The following is a 22984-nucleotide window of genomic DNA, read 5'->3' on the forward strand; positions in this document are numbered from 1 at the left end:
ACTTAGTACAGTTAACTCACTATAGTGTAGCAAAACACAGGAGTGACAGTAAACTTCTATTGGTGCATCCTATTCTTTGCACTGTAATAAACACAGGATGATTTACAAATCTGCTTCCAAACTGTGAGCCAACTTCTTCCAGAATAGGAGCAATTCTGAAACTACACTTGTAGCATCAGCAGCACTTAAACAGAACAAGCTTTTATCTATACAGCTACAAGGTCAGTGTAACAACTTCTCTAAAGGCTTTAGCCATAACTATCCAGAGCTCAAACGCCATCACCTTATGTAAAATAACAATTTGCATACCTAGACCAGTCTCACCCAGACACAGCACTTGATGTAACCAACTTTTTCCTACAGACAGGTCTCTAGTGATTCAAAATATATACAAAAGAAATATACAAAAGGACTTAAAACTCAAGGGACTAAACCAGAAAGTTAATCTATAGAGCATCCACCTTTAATCGAGATTCAAAGCAAGGAGAATTTCCAGTGAACTCTAACTACAAGCATCTGCTCCTCAGCAGTTCTGAAAGTTTCCTCAGTGTTTTGATAAATTATACAGCCTGGATACTAGCAGAATTGAGCATCACACTCTGGCATCCCAGATGTGTTGCAAAACACCTTTACAACAAGCTCAGGTAGTTCAGGGAAGTTCAGGTCAGATATAAAGATGAAGCTCTTTACTGTGAGGGTGGTGAGTCGCTGGAACAGGTTGCCCGAAGACATGGTAAATGCTCCATCCCTGGCAGTATTCAAGGCCAGGTTGGAGAGAGCTTTGTGTGACATGTGAGGTGTCCCTGCCCATGGCAGGGGTTTGGAACTGGATAATCTTAAGGTCCTTTCCAAAACAAACCAGTCTGTGATTCTATGATTCTATGTATCCTCTAGACTGTATTTAGTCCTTTATCCCATACTCTGCATATGTGACGTGTACTGTCACTTGCATCTGAGCCATTCTAATTGTAACTAGCGCTTTGCTGGTACAATCTTCTAGCATAACAGTATTTATATAAAAAATTACATTAAAAAGCATAAGCTGATTATAACTAAGGGTCATAAGCATAGAAGAAAAAGTATACTACAAACTCCCAAATGAGTTCTTGCACTTTGAGGTGCAAGCCTATCTTGCTGTAGCAAAGAATACTGGCAGTCTGCTCAAGGTGGATGAAAGCTTTTCAATCTTATCAGGAAGCTGGATGTCAGAGACTAAAAATGAGCTAAATTAAATGCACTGTTTCTGGATTAGTCTTCTACTTCCATTCAACATATCCCACTTAACAGATGCACTCCATTCTTTCAACAGCATGAGAAGACTCTGGCATGTCCAAACACGCAAGTGTGCTTCAGCACATTTAAACAGGACTTCAAACAGAAGCAAGATGGAACACAGCATGGGATAAATCCCAGGACTGACACTCTGAATTCCTAAAGGTAAAATTACTTCCATTAGACTGAGCCATGTAAAGAGTTATGATCTTGCTCATCAAAAGATTAAAAATGGATTAGCTGGAAACCAAAAAATTTAAAATGCACAACACCACAGTCACCTTTCTTGCTAAGCAGTGCTTGCATGCATAAACTAGACAGGCCTAAGACATACAAAAGCTGGATAAAGAGGAAATAGACATTTAAAAAAGCCAGTCTTCAGGCTGAACTGACAGAAATGGAGTATGAAATTATTTTAGGCCAAATGAGTTCTGATATTTATAAGGAAAAAAAACATGATCCTTCAGAATAGCACCCCTGAAGACCCAGAATATAAAAATTCCAAGGAGAAGAAATAAATAAATAAAAACATAAACAAAAATTACTTGCTTTGCTTGAAATAAAGCTGATGTTTACAGCATCATTGAAAAACTGCAATAGTGAACCAAGGGATAAACTACTCAGTTTAAAACCAACCACCTCATAAAAGGATGACTGTCCCACACTTTCTGAATGGAAGTGCGCTCAAGATACCAGAACTCAGCCCTTCAGCAGAGTATGAAATCAAAACTTTCACATTTGTAACATATACGTACGCAAGCATAACATACGTAACACAGTAACATGTAAGACAGTGTGTCACATACCCTCTCCCCTTCAGAGCAAGTTGTGGATTTTATACAAGCACAGCTTACACTTTGCCATATATTAAATGAAAACACTTCAGAAAGCCTCATTTTAGAAGCAGTCTGCAACGTGGTGTTTTCAAAAGGCAAACTATTATTGCTCATCAAGGAGTTAAGAGTAAGCTCATTTTTTGACTTCTCTGGACGAAATCCAGAAGAGCGTCACAGCAAGAAGTCTGCTTACTTTAAATAGCGTATCTGGAACAACTGATATGCCTTTATCGCAGCAAAACATCAGTAATTTGGAGCTGCCGTAGAAAATAACCAACTTTGTAAAACTGGCATACTGACTTAATGAAAAGCATGCTTTTCTAAAGAAAGACTCCTCATAGACCATTAGACTTGCTAATAAAGTAAGAGTCTTTGTGGCATATTCAATATATATACATGCAAAATTATTTACATAATAGAAAGAAAATAACTCTGACCATAAAAGGCTGTTTACCTGAAAGAACCAGTGTAAGCCCTAAAATACATCATCAAATGTTCATAAAGAATGGGGTTTGTTCTCAACAATTCAGCAACTGGTTTGGGAGGGAGGAGCTCTACTTAACTTTTAAAAGTCTCCTGTCAATAACGAAACCTCAGATTGTGTAAAAAATAAATGGAAATGTTTTTAATAGTCCATATTACTTTGCTTACATTCCTTTTATATAATTACTCTGTTGTATCTCTTTTATACCTTAAAAGAATGACTTCAAAGTACGATCTAAAGTTTCCAGATGTTAGCCACAGTTGACAAGGCAAGCTCTAAGGAAACTGAGATCTACAGCCAAAGCTCCACAATGTATGAACTGAGCAAGTTTTCCCCTTACTTCAGTCTTCAAATGCTTTAGAGCTCTTACAAGTCAGTAATTATTATTTCATAGCATGCACACATGCATGCCGAAGATAAAGTGTTGGGGCAATTGTGAAACATAGTAAAAATAGCTTAAGAATGGCAAAACGTTAAGTTAGGAAACTGCTTGTAATTATGATGTCCAGTAATTTATCGTATCAGAAGATTCATTCAGCAAGACACAGTTCTACTGAAGACTTCAAGGTTTTACGTGATTATCAAATAAATTTTCCTCTAGAAACTATTCACACATGTAGAAAGCTTCATTATCTACAACTGTTTACCAAGAAAAATATCTTTGTGGTTCTGAAAGCAGCAAAAAATATGTACAGAAATGAATCAGTAACAAACAACATGGAACCATTTACAAGATAACAGTGACCATGAAATATCAAAAACCAACCTGGCCCTGCTACAGGCTTAGAGAGAAAATGAGTCAGTTTTTTAACTAGGAAAGAGGTGGCAGTCCTTCAAGAAGTACAGTCAAGAACTCTGTTCCACTACAAGTGATCTATCCTGGCAATATGTTCGCTTAAACCCTAATTAACAGAATCCCAGAATGGTTTGAGTTGGAAGGGACCTTAAAGCTCATCCAGTTCCAACCCCCTGCCATGGGCAGGGACACCTTCCACTAGAGAAGGTTGCTCCAAGCCTCATCCAACCTGGCCTTGAACACTGCCAGGGATGGGGCAGCCACAGCTTCCCTGGGCAACCTGTGCCAGGGCCTCACCACCATCACAGTAAAGAATTTCTTCCTTACACCTAAACAAATCTCCCCTCTTTAAGTTCAAAGCCATTCCCCACGTCCTGTTGCTACATGCCATTGTGAAAAGTCCTTCTCCAGATTTCCTGTAGGCCCCGTTAGGTGCTGGAAGACCACTATGAGGTCTCCCTGGAGCCTTCTCTTCTCCAGGCTGAACAAACCCAACTCTCTCAGTCTGTCTTCACAAGAGAGGTGCTCCAGCCTTCTGACCATCTTCATGACCCTTCTCCGGACTTGCTCCAACAGATCCATATCCTTCTCTGGGGCCCCACAGCTGGATGCAGTAGTCCAGGTGGGGTCTCACAAGAGCAAAGTAGCTTGCTAAAGCCATAATTTCAGCAGGTAAGACAACAGACTACCTCGCAAAACATTTATCTTCCATTAACTGAAGCCCTCCAATTTCTGCAATTATGGATGGGTGGAGCGGGGGATACAAAAGCTCTGGAGAGACTGAGGTGAGCTGCTGCTGAACTTTCCTTTGCATATGAGACACTTTTTACTACACTCTCCCAAAAGAACATTCTACCTGCCTCACTGTGCATACAGAAGTACTTCAGGAGCCCTACTTCACTATACATCGCATTAAATGAACGCAGGCTACCTGGGAAAAGTGCCAGATGTCAGTTAAAGGATTGCTTATTAGTCTGCAAGTACAGTATACACAAGAACTTGCAAATACTGCTTTGTATTAAAATATTACAAGACAAACTTTACCAGTTTTAAAAGCTCAAATGGCTTGCATGTCAAGAGAAAAAAATCCTTCCATTTGAAAACTAACAGAAGAAAAGTTACACAGAATCTTCCCTAAACAGCCCTTTTCAGTTTGGTTTTTAACTATTTTTTTAATTTTTTAAGACAATTCATCTTTTGGAACTAAGTGATACTTTCTGTGCTAGATACAAGATACTCTTACTGGTCTCACCATCAGAATCACAAATAATTCTGATTGAAGGGACCTCTGTAAGTCACTTCCATCTGGAGTCTGGCCTAACCCCACACTCAAAGCAAAGCCATCATTAAGCAGATTGCTCAGGACCTAGTCACATTCTGAGTCTGCCCAAGGACAGAGACACAAACTACCACCATTGTGGAGAACTTACTCCATTTTTCTACTACATCCATTGCAATTGCCTTCCCCATTCTGATGAAATCTCATCATTTCTTTCTTGCAATTTATGTTTGCTGCCTCTTGTTTTATTAGTGCAGAGTCTGGCTCTCTAGACCCTCTCATTAGGCAGCTGAAGACAGCAATAACATTGCCCCCGTACAATCTTCTCTTTCTACAGCTGAACAAATACAGTTCTCTCACCCTTTCCTCGCGCAAGATGTGCTCCAGAACACTAACTGTCTTAGTGGCTATTTAGTATCTCAGTGTCTTTTCCTGTATGAAAGCCAAAACTGGACACTGTACGTCAAAGGTGGACGTGTAAGAGTTGAATAGAAGAATCGCTTCTCTTGACACACTGGCTATGGCCTTGTCCAGGACACGGATGGTTTCTTAACAGCAAGCACACCCTGCTGACTTACGTTCTACTTTTTCCTTGTCAGGACCTTTAGGTGTTTTTCCTGCAGAGCTACTTTCTAAACAGCACATGCCCATGTACAGGGTTAATTTGCCTCAGGTGTAGCATTTGCCATTTACCTTTGTTGAATTTCAAGAAGTTTCTGTCAGGCCATTTTCTCCAGCCTACCAAGTTCCCCCTGCAAAGCAATCTTACCCTCCAGAGGTGTCAACCACTCAGCCCATTTTAGAATTATCTGCAAACATGCTGAGCGTACATTCCATCCCACTGACCAAGGCGTTAATACGGAAGTTGAACATTATCAGCCCCAGCACTGACTCCCATGAGGCACCATTATTACCCAGCTGCCAGTGCACGTTGCATCGCTGACCATGGTATATACCAACTCTAAATCACTGACTCTGGCAGCCCCGCTCAGGAACCCTTTTTCAAAAAAATATATTACTCAAGAATAGAATGAGCAAGCATTTTTGTACTTAGTGGTCCAGTGAGCAAGCACCTAATTACAGATTTGTCTTTTGCAGAACTGCACCAGAAGCCCCTAAAAAAAGACCTACCTTCCACTTCAGGTGTCTGAATCAATACACTACTGCATTCTGCAGCACAATGGACTCCACAAATCAAGCTCAGAGCTCTACTGGCAGCTTTACCAATGCCTCACTGCGACTTTGAACTGGTTACAAGTTGTGATGCAAGTGACTGCCACCTCAATAACCCGTTTTTTGTAGATGTGTATGAGAAGTGAAAAAAATCCCTGTTCACTGTTAATCTTCTGACTGCAGTTATAAAGCAAATGCTAACTCCTGACTACAATGTAAACTTAATTTTAACAAAAGCAGCTCTGTACCCTCTTAGATTACAAACTTCTGTTTTAAATGCCAAGAACAGAACTATTTTTTAACACTAAAAAAAGTCGCAAAAACTGAATCTATTTGCTATGGTAACTATGCCACAGTATGCACAACAATTATGACATTTGTTTTAATGTCAGAATGTGACATTTCAAAAAGAATACTGAAAAAGTATAATATAGTTTAATTAAATGGAGCATTTTCTGCCAGAGCATCATTCATAGTATCAGCACAGGCCAGGCAGGTAGTAAGGAAGTGGATCATATAGCATCTTTGACAACAGAAATAGCTACGTTCAAAACAAACTTTAACATTTCTTGGATTATGACTGATATTTTTGTATTTGTGTTTCTTAGACATTAAAAAAAAAAATAAAAAAATCAGACCTTAAAGAGCCTGGTACAGATACAAACTATCTGCGATACAGGACAAAATTTGAGGGGAAGGTGGATATACAGAAAACATTAGATAACAGCATATTACAGTGTTATTGCTGTTGATTAACACACTTTAAAATACTGGAGGCTTTGTTAACTTTAATGGTATGGCACTTTAGGAGGAATCAAGAAAAAAACCTGAAATACATGCATGAATGAAGTAGTTTCTATATACTGACAGTTAAATTACTGAGGAAAAAATCCAAACACCCAAACGTGGATAGGAGCATGCTGCCTAAAAGCTACTTCTACTGAATGATGAAGTGCTTGGAATTCTACCTGCCTGAGGATATTATAAGGGTACCTTCCCAGCACCAGAATGGTATAATTCATATTTCATTTTACAAGCAATTTGATTGTTTACTTTTATTCAGTTTCCAAAGAAACACTCTAAATTCACTTGCTATAAAAACCAAACACTTCATGCAAGTTAATTAATAGCCTGACAAGCACATTACATACCTCTAGATCTGTATAATATTGTAAAATTTTCCACATACAGTGCTTGAGGGCACTGTAGCAATGAAAATAACATTTATCAAACTGTAAGTCATTATTTTAATTATACTAAATCAAAATACTAAAGCAAGAATGTATTTATTTTTATCAGTGGGAAGTTAAGAACAAGGTTTTCCACCCAAGGTTATTATTCATCTGTTGTAGGCCAAACTGGAAGAACCAGTGAGTTAAGGTTGCCTGAACTTCTAATACATTAAAAACTCAACTCTTGCAGCTTGCTCAGATTTTCTTGGCAAAGGTATTTAAGGTTTGTATTTTTTACTCCAGTTATTGCCCGAGGCAGTATTTATTTTCAACAGGTAAGAAAATTCATTCAGCTACTTCCTGCAAATATTTAGTTACAAACTTTTAGGACCATCACAATCCCCATCAGGCAATCTAAATTAAAGTCAGAAGGAAAAGTATGTAACGTGTTTTGCAGGACTGGGAAACACATAAATCTTGCAAATTAACATTTCTTCAAACAAATCTATCTGCGTACGTTCAGTATATTCAGCTGGAGTTGGGCAGGCAAAATCTTGATATTCCATTACTAATGGAATCAGTAGCATACTAAGTATGCTAACTTTTATTCTTATAACTAGGGTTATATGAAGAGACTCCCCCCCCCCCGCAACCGCTGTTCTTGAAGACTACAAACCATTGTTTAGTCCCAGTAGACAAGCACTATTACTGTCCATCCTTGCACCAACTGAGCTGAGAGCTGAAGCAGGACTAAATGGAAGAACCCCCAACCCCCTCAGGAACAAGCTGAACAACCAGATTGCAATGAAGCAGGACAAAGATCCAGATGCTTTTGATCTGAATCCACCATAATGCACATGCTTCAAGCCAACACTTGCATTCAGCTACACCTCATACTTCACCGGGCAAGTTGGTTCCTTCCTAAAGTACTTTAAGTACCAGTTTTGAAACCCCTCGTTTTAAACCATATCTATGTGCTTTGTGCAATGAGTAAAATGCAGTTGCGCAGCATCTTGCATGAAACCCTGAAACAAAAACCCTGAAACCCTGCATTTGCATGCATGAAGCATGGCAAATAACTTCATTTATGCTATTGCACATTACATAATTAGAAAAATGGTTGGCTGGCTAAGTCTTAAACAGATGTATACTTTTCAAAAGTTCACTGCTATCTTGTAATTTTAATGAGAGTGTAGGGAACCCCAGTCCCCCAGATGAGGGAAAAACCACCCAAGAGACTGATAGGTGTATAGTTATGTAACAGCCAAATACGAGATGCTATAAGAGCTGGTTATCAACCTTGGCAATCACAAGGCTCAAATACAGACTGTACTCAGCTTGAAGTAAGAACTCGCTTACCAGCTAAATACTATGGATTAACAAGTTCTTCGAATGCAATAATGATTATATACTTCACAGTCAAGTTGCAGTTAAGCACAGTGTGCACTGAACTTGAATGACAAAGAGATCTGTAACAGGCAAAATTCAGTCTGGTCTATGACTAGGTAACACATGTTCAAGCTTTTATGCTGACTTAAAAATGCAACTGTTACATCCACTACCTTCTCAACTCTGATACTTTTTTAACTATATATTTCCTTCAGAAATACCAGCCCTGTTTAGCAGCTCGCTGAAGTTGTAGATTACCCCCGACCCATTTCAATTGACTTGGGGGAGTTAAGGATGATACTTAATAACACAAGCCACAACACAAAGCTTTCCCAGGATATGTTACAAAACAAGGGACTGCGTGACCTGCTCAAGGTTACAAAATGACTCCATTGCTCACTCTGAATTACAAACTGGCATCCTCCTGACTCCTCCTCTATTTTCACTAATAAAATAATACCACTACTGAACACTTGCACAGCTCCTTTCATCACAGGATGTCAAAGGCCTTTATAAATATTAATTAAGCATTGCAGCAACACTAAGAAGTATGTAAAACTTAATTCTGCACATGAGTAAACCCAAGCAAGGAATGAATAACCGATGTTCAAAGTCACAGGACAACTCGGCAATATGGAGAGTAAGTGGCTCTTGCCATTAAGGAGCACTCCATTAGAAACAAGGACATAATTAATACTCAAAATGCGGTGTGAACAACCCTTGATGGCCAATACATTACACAGTCATGCTCAATCCTGCAAAGAGGACACTAAATTTCAGGCAGCATTCTCACAATGACACACAGTTTGGCTTCCTCTGAACAGAGAAAACTTTCTCATGAGCTTTCTAGTAAAAATCTGTTTTTCCTTTCTGGTAACTTCCTTAGAAAAGACAGGTATGAATGTGATGTTCTTTGGTACTTTTACAAAATTAACAAGTAATATCAAGCTGAGGCACAACTCAAAGAAAAATTCAGACCCCACAAATGAAAGTAAGCTGCTACTTAACATTCAGTCACATGCTCCAGTAATTAAGGGGGACAAAAAATACTAGTTGGAGAATGCAACATCCCTTCCCAAAAGAAAGAACCTTTATCAGTCCAAAACGAATGTTTTCAGCAGACTGATATATTTGTAATCACTTAAGTACTTCAGTGATCTTACAACTTCTTATAACATGCCCGTACTTGACCCACCACAAACATTACTCCTTCCTTTTAAAATTATTTACTCTTCCCAATGACCATAATTATCACGAGACACCCATCTGTAACATTTATACTTCTGGTGTGAAAGCTAAACATGCTAAAACACACCAAAGCTGATCTGCTTCTATGTGCTGCCACATTCACAGTTTTAAAGGGCAGGAGTGAGATTAATTTTTAAATTTTATTAAATTCCTGTCAACCTACCAAAAAAGACCCCGAAGGTGACAAGCCATGAACTCCTGCCAAAATTCCTGTTCACATTCCATTCAAGAATATGACATACATGACTGCAAAAAAATACTTTTGCTTTGATGAAAGGCTATTTTCTACAGAAGACAAAAGAAGCCAAGTTGCACTAAAAACATGTGCAAGATTCACTTTACAGTGACCCCTCTGTTAGAAAAGGGGACTCTGTTGTTACAGCATCAATAAAGCAATTATGTAATTCGTATCTCAGCCCTGCAGAATGGTTGGGTTTTGGTTTGGGGGTTTTGGTTTTTTTTTATTATTTGTCAGGTTGGGGATTTTTTTATTTTTTTTTTTAAACTCATGCACAAACTTTACTTCCTATCAAAACAAGAAGATTCCGTCAAGGCTGATAAAGTTGGCCAAATGAAAAACAGGGGGTTGTTTGATATTTTAAATTACAAAATATGTTTTTCTTCTTACTACAGAATGAATGCCTAAACACAAGTGTTTTGTTTTGTTTTGTTTTTTTTGGGGGGGGGAGTGGATGGGGGTCTACACTTCCAAAAGGACATAATCTGGCTGTAGAAACTACTCTCTGGGTGAAGCTGTGTATCACGATTTCACTGTTATAATTTTACCTTGAGTTCTCTTTGAGCACAAAACCAGAGAACAATTCAGTATTGTATTTGATATATGGCTTTCATTGCATGAAGCAATTTTTCTTCCCTCTTACATGGGACAACAGCTAGTTACCATAGTTTACTCTATCATTCAAGCATTATGCCTTCAACAAAGGCTTGATGAGAGTTAACAGCAAGTCTTCAATAAATGGCGTTCCACACCCCACTCCAGTAATTCTCTGGAACCCAAAAGTTGCTGAGTTTCCTTGGGTTAAACTAGTCACTCAACCTTCAAAAAAAAAGGTCTTGAAGATCCTGATCAACACAGTGCCACTTAGAAGTATGACCAAGTTCAAGATCAAATACTGCTGAGATATGTCCAAATGTACTTGGAACCAAAGAGGAATCAGCCTTTTGGTCTGCAGCCACACAGAAGCTTTAGATGAACAGTGGTGGTAGCATCTCTCTAGATAAACGCATCTACTACAGACATAACCAATAAGGTAACACAATTCATTAAGTATGGAGAAGCACAGATATGGATCCTTTTGTTACAATACAGTATTTAAAAGTTTATGTTTCAGTTCTAATTATCAGTCAAAAGCATTTTCAGTGCACTTAGCTGCTGATCCCTAGCTTTTCTCTAGTGTTATTTATAATGAATATCCCAGGCAAAATGCATAAAAGTGTTCCAGCATATTCTCACACTTTAGAAGACATTCCACAAGTCTTAGAACTACACTGTTAGAGATTACAGTTGTGGTTAAGGTCAGTAAGATACCACTGCAGATAAAGTCAGGACTTTCCATGCCAGTACTACAGAGATACAGTAAATACTGTAGTACTAAACCACCCTATTTTGTAAAGCTATTATTCAATATTTGTTCCTTATAGGGTAATTACAGGTGATGATCTGGTAAAACAGCAGTGCTAAATTTTAAGGCAGGTGTTTCATAACAAAAAAGGCTTAAATACATTTACCACTTAAAGTGTGTAATTAAATAGGCTGTCCTGTCACACATCAGGTTTGGCATGTGGTTCAAGGTGTGAGCTTTACAATACACAAAATAACACAACTTCCTCCCTCCCTACTTTTACATGAAGATTTAAACACTGATAAAAGTTACATGATAAAGTAAATAAAATCAGCTGTCTCCACCATTCATATGATGGAGTGACATTTGCAAGATGTATACATGACACTGAAGTGAGCAATTTTGTTCACAGACCATGCCCTGTGGTTCTGAGGCTTGCACCTGCTGTTAAGGCAGACAGGCAGCGATCAGGTCTCACTGAAGTGTCAGTGAGGATGAGACTGCAGATCCTGCACAAGAAACAACGTAAATCACAAGTGCATGAAGTTCTCTCTCCCTGCTGCACTGCTACAGATATTTTGATGGCCAAAACATGAGACGGACAGTCATAAAATGCAAGAGAATAAATGAAAGATGTGGGTTTTACTACGGATTTGATACGCTATCATTAAAGAAAACTGAACTTTATTCTAGTGCAGTTTGCTCAAAACGAAGAGATATACTAGACTTGGTATCTACTTTTAAAGCAGCGAGACCTCAGGGGCACTGAAAAACAACTGTGTTTGACTGTTTGGGAACCTTCAAATGTGTTAAGCACACAGATTCTTTGCAGAGCCTGGTATGGAAACATTTGCTTGCCAGATGCATGCTGCTCACCCTTCTTACCACAGCCAGCAGGCCATCTTTTCATTAGTCATTTTCTATTCCAAAGCGAGATCAATAAATTATTATTCAAAACATCACAACTTCATGTCATGACTCATGAGTAATTAAGATGTAAGCTGAATTTAATCATTGGCACACAGAATGTAAACTAGAAAATTGTAAAGAAACTATGTGTAGGAAACAGGAAAAACAACAACACAGTACAAGACATGGCTTGTTTTGAACTACAAGAAACAAATAATCTTTACTCATGTAGTTACTTAAGCAGCCAAAAGATTTAAAGCCTCTCCAAGATGGTCTCCTCATATAATCACTTGAGTTTTGAGGACATAAAGAAGATTTGATCATTTTGATCTGGCATTCCAAGAAAATTATAGCCTAAGATCTTAAAACGTCAGAAAGGAACAAATAACCTCACCAATGCATGCAATGCCTACAAACACCATCTGCACTCTTCCTTACCTAGAACATTATTTTTGCTTATCTGTAATTGTAAAGTCTGCATTCATATGGAATACTGATCACTGCCCTGAATTAATGTAAAATTCCAATGTTCTCTAGAATCTAGCAGTTTGCTATTTGCCCAAGATACTGTCAAAAACAGTGGAGGAAAGACATGAACAACCAATACATAATTGGAAGTAAAAGGTGCATTGCTATACACTTAATTTCAAACACTTAAAATTGCTGCTGTGTTTTTGGAGCACAACTGATTGCAGAAGGCTTGATTTGACATTAGCTGTGCACCCTTCTTTCCCCATGAAGAACAAATTCTTAAATGATAATTCTGAAGGCCACCATTATATTGTAAAGCATACTGCATCACAGATATACATTTTGTGATATGACTGAATGTGTACCAAGGAAAATTCCTTCTGTTTCAGGAATAGCTTAGGAAGACACGTACAGTATACTTTAGAAAGCTAATGAAAACCAGTTGCGGCATACAGCAAAGAAAAAAACTCACTCCCTTTTTTCATGTCTACCAGCAGAATGTATTGGAACATAATTCTTGTACAAAAGTGCAAAAGCACCTCTCTCTTTGAAAATGTGTGGCATCTCAAACCCTTTAATTTCTAATTTCCCTTCATGTTTTTAATCATTTGCTTCCATTAAGCATAACAGAGAAAACTAAGATATAAGTAAACATATCAATAGGCTCCTTGTTTGCAGAGAGGGGAGGGTTTTTTCTGGTGTGTGTTTTGGGTTGGGTTTTTATTTTTTCTGGGGGGTGAGGGGTTTGGAAGAGGTGGTACTGTTTGATTTTTTTAATATTTTTAACTTGTTTTTTGGCAAGCTGTAATTGGCAAGGTAGACCCAGCTGTCAGTTCTCCATAGGAAGCATTATCAGGAAGGATATCAGAAGTTCAGTCAAGAACTTTGTGAGGTTACAGAAAACAGCAACTGCCTAAACACATTTTTTAAAAGAGCAGCGTCCAAGAATAAATCAAGTTAACACATGGTTAACACTTGAAATACTACTTTGTTCATGTCTTCGTTAAAAATAAGAACTAAAGCAGAAAGTTATTAGAGTCCATGGAACAAAACCCTCACAAGTGGCAGCTACTGCATTACAATAAAGTACTGTCACCCTAAATTGAAAGCCTTCCTGATTTAAATGGGAAAACACAAGCCTTTGCTAAGCACAGTAGTGTGTCTTATCAGGAATCTGTGCAGATGGCCTAAAACACACATACAGTGGTTAACTTCAGAAAAAAAAAGTAGAAATATATCTTCTTCATTCCAAAAGGAATGGAAAAGTGTGGAAAACAGCATTCTGCAGGCCACATAATATAATCATACCTCTTTAATAGCCCATCTAAAATTAACTAGCTACAACAGTTATGAAGTAAAAACAAAAGACCTAGAAAATACTCCATTAACAGGCCAGAATGTTTGCTATCATTCACTTTCAATCATCTGATAATGCTATTTTCGATTCATCCCTTTTTACAGTCCTCATACTGCGCACCATTGCCTAGCTGCATTTTGAAAAAGTTGCTTTGTTTCACACCTTCTGGAAATAAAGCATAGATTAAACCACCTTGTCTAGACATGAAACTCCTCCTAATTGCTAAGTAAACAATAATTTCCTTATTTCTTAAATAAGGATGTTAGAAAGTTTAAGTGAAAAATGTTCACTGTACCCTCAGGCGTTTGTCTAAACTAAGGATAATCTCCCACCAGGAAAACAATTGAAGTATGTTGTTATTTCTGTGGAGTTGGTGTCTACCCAATCTCAGAAGTCGCTCATGTGAGAGCTTTTCCTATTTGTATTAAGTGCAGAAGACAAGATTTTTGAAATTTTGATTGAGGGTTATCATTCCCTGTCTCTTGCCAGGAATGATAATTTACAGTGAGTGATGAATTTTACTTGCCGCTTATGTCATTCACAGATACAGTACCAGATCAGTTTCTGGCTTCAATGCCATTTAAATACCTCTTGGGTTTTAATACGAATAATACAGTTAATACAGTAGCCCAAGATCACTCCAAAATTTAAAAAAATAGTGAATACTCAATCTGAGGATTTGTTGCTTGAAAAAACGAGTGTCTATTCATACTCAAGAAGCAAGAAGGAAATACTTTTAACTATTCATTACTAAGAAGAAATTTCTCACGCAAACAAAGTCAGCTCTGCAATACCTATGCTCTGGAAAGCTTACATTCCTTCACAATATGGAAATTCACATGAGAAAGTTGCCTCAACACACAAAAAATCTAAGATGATGGAGCAACATGGCTATGGCTCATCTTCCAGTCATCTGCTATGGAAGAGTGAAATAAATGGTAAAGCAAAAGATAATGTGGAAAAGAAGCTAACATGAGGAAACCACTGAAATGCCACCTTACAAAACAGCACCACCACAATGGTTCACAGAAAATAAAAATGTTAAGTCACAAGGGAAAAACTAAGGTGGACGCTATAGTGATAACTGAAATTCGCCATTCAACACCTTTCTAAAGTTCCAAGACTAAGCTGATTTGTCTTGTTAAATTCTCAACCCAAGCAGTGTTTGCTACCTTTAAGTATTGTTGCATTACACAAGATTAACAACTTACTTTTTAATAAAAACCACGTATTTCTCATGCTCAGCAATGATGTCCTAAGACACAAAGAAATGCATAAAACTTAAGAGACTATAATTTTCAAAGAGTAACCAACATTTTTACTTCTGAGTGGTTAAAAATATATACTCTTTTTCAACATCAGTCCTAACAGAAAGTTACATCAAAACCATTTAAAGCATTCAGCACATACAGTCACCCAAGATTCTGCATGTTTCTGACAATAAAAGTAATTTTTACCTCTGCTGACAGTAATTTGAAGGCCTCGCCTATTCTTAATTTACAGCTACCTTTTCATATCTACTACTGATTAATTTCATAGACATGCATAACAGCTGTTTCATTTTTTAGACACTATGCAAAAAACAGTGTATGATACATGACAGGAATATACAGTATTCACTGTTCCACACAAAAAAATAATCCCACACTTCTAATCTATTCCGTTAAACCTTCTCTCTGTCCTCTTTCAGAAAGGTGGCTCTGCATGTCAACGCTTTGTTGATATATAATGTTGAAGGTTAAAATGCATAAGCTGATGTGGGAGACTACTTCCTGCTGAAAGAAAAGCCCTTTAAACACTAGAACCTCAAATCTGTCAGCTTATTGATGCTTGCATACATACTCCCAGTGTAAAGCATCTCTCTTTCCATGAAGGCACTGTATTGAAAAAATGGTCAATGCTACTACCTAGCAGAAAGGTTAGCATAATCTTATAGTGAAAGTAATACAGAATTCAATCACTCACATAACATAACATTCCAAATTTCAGGTAAAGGACCAGACCTTTTGCTTTAATCAAATCCACGCACTATGCTGGAAGTGCCACCTGCACTTCTGGTACTCACCAAGTGTAATTTACATGTGGCTGATTTAAATGAGGAAGTGTACCAAGTAAGAGTTACCAACTTTTACTAGTGCTCTAAAGACTGTTACAAAAATATATTGGGCAGTACTAGAAGCAACATCCTTAGTTAAACCAGCCTTTGATAAGCTTGCTCTTAACTAACATGTCATTTTAAATAGAGGGAGGAGAACTTTATTCTGTAACTTAAGCTATCTCTACTACTTTAAACTAAGGGGAACACAGCTCAGAAGGAAACCAACAGCTGGGTCTCCCACTCACCACTGCGCAGATCTAGTCTGTAACAGTTCCAAGTGGTGACTGGGTAGCATCTTTACTCTAAACATAGTCACTCATCACTATATGGTCACAGTATTTCTGGAAGACCTGCTAGGAAGATCTATACAATTACAACGTATTACCTGCTGTGATAGGTGAATAAAGCAAGAACTGCCATAACAATGTAAATCTCTAAAGCGGCCCAGGCTTTTGTGCAACAAACCTGACAAAGTTTAAACCTCTTCTGAAGCCACAACCAAATGGAACTGGGACTTGTAAACATTAACAGCTGAAACTGAAAGGGAAACTCAGAAAGTGTTTTCCTTCTGGCTCAGTTAGCCGGACACATAAAAAAGGAGATCAAGTAAAAAAAGTAGATCACCATCATTCTCAAGTTAATGATTTGATTTCCTTTAACTACCAAGGAAATTTTTAGATGCAGCCTCAGTAGCAATTCTTTCCGAGTAAGTGAGATACAACTCACTTGCAAGCACCAGCAGACACTTGGGCACTGTTGCAGCTGGGGAAGAGAATCATAGAATCGTTAGGGTTGGAAAGGACCTTAAGATCATCTAGTTCCAGCCCCCCTGCCATAGGCAGGGACACCTTACGCTAAATTGTATCACCCAAGGCCTCGTCCAACCTGGCCTTGAACACTGCCACGGACGGAGCATTCACAACCTCCCTGGGCAACCTATTCCAGTGCCTCACCACCCTAACAGGAAAGAACTTCCTTCTTACATCCAACCTAAAACTTAAACAGGGGAAGTTTAACTCGTTACCCCTTGTCCTATCACTACAGTTCCTAATGAAGAGTCCCTTCCCAGCATCACTATAGCCCCCCTTCAGATACTGGAAGGCCGCTATGAGGTCTCCACGCAGCCTTCTCTTCTCCAGGCTGAACAGCTCCAACTTCCTCAGCCTGTCTTCAGGAGAAAGGAGGACTCAAGCGCTTCCACCCTTCAGAAGTGAAGAATTTTACTGTTAAGCTTTCCATACTTGTATTTCTTTTTTGGAACTATGTAACGGTTTTGTTATTTTCAGCAGGAAAAGTGAAAATTACTTCCTGGTCTTTCTCCTTTTTTTAAAAGTTTTTCTCTAGCTAGGTTCCATGGGAGTAATTTAAGAAAATATCCTTACTGTACTTGCATAAGGCTGCAGTTAGCAAGAAATGGTACACACATAAAGCTAATGTACCTGAAGGGAAAAAAAATCCAAGCTCCACTTTATTGCTAGAGCTTGGAACTAATGACATTTTACCTGGAAAAAAAAAGGTCCCTTTTACTGTGAAAATTGTTTTACCAATCCCTGCCAAGGTTTTTAACGGTACAGAAAAATACCTGCTGATGGAGATGTTCATTCTATAACATTATCTTACATTAAAACCTCCCCCCTAAAGGGAACTCCTCAAATAACCAAAACTGCCCATTCATTCCATGAAAGCTATTCAAAGATAAGTTTTTACTTTGGAAGGATGAAAACATCAGTCAGTGAACTTACAGCAAGTTTTCTTTCATACTGCACTGAAGGATAACAATGTTTAAATCCTCATTAAAAACTTCACAAGTGTTAGGTATAGAATGTGAATTCAGTTTAATAAACAATTACTTCAGGAAGACTGCCTCTGAACTAGGTTTTCACTTCTATTTTAAAACATCCAAGAAAATCACATACTTTTCAGGGCCTTTTTTTTTTTTTTTAATGTTAATATTTGTCAAGGTATTAACACAGATCAGGTATTAAGCCTTGAATTCCAATGCCTTCAGCAAAAGCCCTTAGTCTGACCTCAAGACACTGCACTACCAGCTGTTACAATTTCTGATCCAGCAATGTTAACCATACTTCTTGGTAAGTGGAAATCCACAAATGCAAGTTCTTACACAAACCAGAACTTCCAGCATTTGAACATTTGAGATAGGTGCAATACCCAATTCCATCTTTTCACCCACATCGTAATTTCAGTTAAATCAGCTTTGTTTCCATAAAGCCATTAAGGAAAAAGAAAGCATCATTCTGCTCACAATTCAGTGCAGCTGTGTACAACTGGCTTCAGCCCCAGGCCACTAGCCAGGAACTTCTGAGTTCAAGTCTGGCTCTGCCACAGACTTTCTGTGTGGGCTTCAGAGAGCCTCTGAATTTCTCTGCTGCTCCTCTTCAATCAGTACAGTTACCCCTACAGAATGGCACTTGCTATGTCTTTACAGGCTTCTGCCAGAGAAAAAACTTGAATTGACTTTGAGAGCCATTTTTATTATGGTGCAAGTTCCACTAGGAAGTCTCCACATCTGCTGATACTTTTTAACTGCATCAACTGCCAACATAACACGTATTACATATATGCATATACATACATATATGATACACACACAAACAGGAAAAGAAAATAGCTACTTATTTTCAAGTTTGATAAAAGAATCAGGCTGAGAAAATGAAATCAAGTTTATCTGCTGTAATTAAATGTACAATGCAGAGCAACCTACAACCTTGTTCTTATTAACCCAGTGAGCCAATGACGAAATCTCGTTTTAACAGCTTAACGTTAAATGCACAAGGCACGCAATGCTCAAACTAGAACAATTACAACTAATACTTCTGATTATTACTTTAACAACAGAAAATGTCCTGTGAAGGAATGTGAAGGAGAAGAAGGATTTAAGCCTAACCAATGAATGAATGAAACATCATTTAAAAGATGAATTTTATTAAGAAAAAGATTAAGGGAAGTTACATGAACTTAAGCTGACCATATACTTGCAAGTCTCTTGTAGAAGAGTTTCACTTCACATTATCTAGACTGAAGCAGAATGTAATGGACTGACAGTAGCTAACCTCGGCTCTTCCTGCACTCCAATGATCCAATCATGCAAATACAGCTCATCACCTTTAAACCAATATATGCTGCCTTTAAATTAACCCAAGAAAAAACCCTTGTCCCCAGAACTTCATCAAGACAGGCTGACTTTTCAAAAATTAACCTGTTTGGTTATTCACAGCCTAACCACACAGAACGTAAAGAATGAAGCAACCGCAGCTTTATGGTACATTAAGCTGCCAACGTAAATCCTAGACTCTCAAGAGTTTACACTCCACCTGTTTTCATCTTTTTCATCTTATTTTACCTAAAAACTGTTAAGAATATACTTCCTACAGTTTTTCTGCATCAGGACATAGGATTTCTTTCTAAAAAGTGATAAATGTAAAGCAAAAATGTCTCCCAATTAACAACACAGCAAATTAATTCAAAATGTGTTATTTTGTGATAAAAACAGTCACTCAAGGACTTCATACAAAAAAACCACTCCAGAACAGCTACCATGCAAAGACAAGGTGGTTAAATGCAAATTAAGATAGCTTTTGAGAAAGGAGGACTAAACTTGTTCAAACTGCTGAAAAATTACCTGCATGTAAGACAGGATTCTCACATCCCAGGTCATTTACTGAAACTTTCGACTGCAATTCGGTGGTTTCCAAAACATACTTGCTGATTAAACCCATAAAACTGAGAGAAATGCCATCAGGAAGAAGCACATCCAAACAACTTATTAGGAAGATTAAATCTTTATCCAGATGAGATTTTTAGTTTCCTGCTTCACACTACCATCAGTGTGTTTCCATCAGATGGAGCAGTCACAAATACTACAGCATGGTCAGTATACTGGTTAGCAAGCATTCCTGCCAGGGTAATCTGCTCTGAACAGGATTACAAAATAAAACAAAAATAACCCTACTGCCTTGTTCACTTTCTCTCTCTCAGCATTGTTTGGTCTGGTTGTGATGTATTAAACAGATAATCTGAACATTACCTGCAAAGGAATAGAAAATCTGACTGTAACACAGGGCTGTTGAATCTAAAATTCCCACTAATACTGCTATAACCGACTTCTGTAACACAGCTGGAGCCTTCTTTTACACTAGGTTCAAAAAAGCTTTTGGGGTTTTACTTCAGGTTAACCAAGTATTTTTACAGGCAATTTGAACCTCCACAACATTTAGATCCCAACCAGCGCGCATGAACCTGTAATGACATCCACAAATTAAAAAGAGAGCTAGATACAGTATGACATACATATAACCTAAATAGGATATCCTCTATTTCTATGCACTGTATTTTTTAACTATTTTTTATATATATATATATACACACACACACATATATATATATTTAGCATTTACCATAGAAGCTCACTTGAATAAAACTGTGGGGATAATAACACTAGCAGTACCCAAGCAAAGCTTAACAGGATAGGGAAGGTTTTATTTATATAAAGGTTTATACAGCCTTTCCTAGAATATAGAAAAATACATTTTTAAAAATTCACATGAGGATCAAGCTATATAATTCATATTTTCTGTTTCGCAGAAGAACAAGCTAGAAAAGGATGTTAGGTAAGTTTTGGTTCCTTCTGCCCTCCCCTGCATAAAGAACGTATCCATTTTCATTTTTATTGTCCTCAAACTCTCTCCATTGAAGAGACAAGATAGCAAAAAAAAACCCACAAAAAACAACACAGCAATGTTACAGGAGTAGAGCTTCCAAAGTATTAAAATACCAAAATTCACTTGCATGTTGTGATCAAATCATTTTTCCTATGAATTGTTCAGCAAAAGGCTGAGCATAAACATGCTGTACACTTAACTGGCAAAGGGACATATCAGAATATACCAGTCTCACTTTAGTTGATGAAGCTCTCAGTAGTAGTCACCCTCTTGCCAAAGAAAGCTGTTTCATAGACAAGTCTATCTAAAGTATCAACACAGAATTAGAAGCATGTGTTTTAAATCAGACCCTGAATCCAGGGTGATTGCTTAACTGAAATTATATACAATTAAAAATATAAATACTAATACAGAAGCTGCAACAAGAATGCAAACACTGCTACATTAGGATTTAAATATTAAATTGCAATGTCTTCTACTACAAACAGTAAAATTTAAACTGGGGAAAAAGTGGAAGAAACATGGAAGACTTATCTTAAAGGTTTAAGTGACACAGGACAAGTATGTGCTGGAGAACTGGATGGCTCTGGCATAACCAAGTTCACAAGCGTAGACTGAACCACAATGACAACACGTCTCTGCATATTCACCACAGAGCACATGTAAAATGGGACAACTGCACTCAACTCTAATTAATGGTTAAGTGGCATTAACAGAATATGTATTTAACCATTACTATTTTCATATAGGTCAACTAGCCCCCAAAAGCTTAAAATCTACACAGACTACGGCATAGACATGCTTAAAAAAAAGGTGAATTCCAGCAGTCTTAATGCAGCCAAAATTTTGCATGTTCTCATCTACATGGAGGCTGTGCTGAACAGCCACTATGAAATTACAGATAGACAGTGCTTTATGATTGGGCTGTTTAACAAATTCTGTACTTAAAAGCAGGAAAAAAAATGAGAATACTAGAAGTAATTTTTCCATTTTTTTTTTTTTAAATACTTCTCTGATTCAAAACTTAAGGCAAAGTTCTGCTCAAGTTTAAATTAGTTCTTGGGTTCAGCTGTCATACCTGTATCTGTATTTAAGGAAGCCCTAACTCTGCTTGTACTAACAACACTGGGAAACTGAGCACACCCCCCCCCCCCACCACATTTCATACTTTAAACATGCATGGTGGGGTTTTGAGTATTCCTAAGGAATTAAAAGAGCTGCCTCCTTCATTTAAAAAATATTTGTGCCTTTCTGCTTTTTAGCTGCTGAAGAAACTATCCCGTTCAAAGCAACTCAATTATGATGGTGCTCAGTGTCAAAATAATGCTCTTCTAACACTAATTAAACGACTGCTTATTCATTTGCTGATAACTGTATGTATCTATAAAAATGCAAAAAAAGCTGAAGTGTTGTGGTTCTTGGTTTTTGCTTTTTTTTTTCCCCTAGACTACCTATTACATTGCATTGCTCTTATTTGAGCTACCTCAAAATTTGTTGACCTCCCCTACTGTTCAAAATGCTCTGAAGTTAAGGCCTAGTAAATACCATCCTAACAAGAGAAGCACTCCCCTGCTGTCATGAAATGAAACACAGTTGTACCTTGATGCTTTGTTTTCATTTTGGTTTAGCAATTTTCAATTTCAACATTTCACTTCTAGAAGTCTGAATTTAACATAAATTTGTACTAATACACAAGCTTTGTACTTTTAAGCATTTTTCTTCCTACTGATACCAAAGTACTTTTAGGTTAATTTTCTCTGCCTGACATATACAAGCATCCATTTTATTAAAGTTCAGATACAAACTGCAGCACTGCAAGGAACAATACTAAACATTCATGCTTATTATCTGTGGCGTTAAACAAGACTCCCCTCAGCAGCTTCTCTCCAGATACATTAGCACACAGCTTTCCATGTTGTTTAACCCTTGGTTTGATTTGTTCTACCTTTAAAGATCATTGCATGTTTTATTAATGTATCTTCTCTTAGGTACTTTAGGACAAAAAACCCAGGGTTTGTATCTTGGTTTATGTTTTCCCACATTACTGAACAGGCTAATTCAAAGTAGTCCTGGAACGAAAATATTCTGAAAAAGTATCAACGTTTGTCTTTCAATTTGCCTGTGCTATAATATCCAAATATCACATCAACCAGTTCTTAAGATATGATTTTTCAGAAATGATTACCAATACGTAGTTCTAGTAGCACCAGATCATTTTAAACCCTGAACTATGATGCC

At 37.6% G+C, this 22984-nt stretch overlaps 1 protein-coding gene across 20 annotated transcripts in view; it reads right to left on the minus strand.

Annotated features, from left to right (window-relative positions):
• TNRC6B (trinucleotide repeat containing adaptor 6B) overlaps positions 1 to 22984 on the minus strand; it is a 143622-nt gene that overhangs the window by 59789 nt on the left and 60849 nt on the right. The window lies entirely within an intron of this gene.

This window comes from Pezoporus occidentalis, unplaced genomic scaffold (genome assembly GCF_034315485.1).
Source record: "Pezoporus occidentalis ecotype Australia unplaced genomic scaffold, CSIRO_AGI_Poc_V1 ctg221, whole genome shotgun sequence".
Lineage (NCBI taxonomy): Eukaryota > Metazoa > Chordata > Aves > Psittaciformes > Psittacidae > Pezoporus > Pezoporus occidentalis.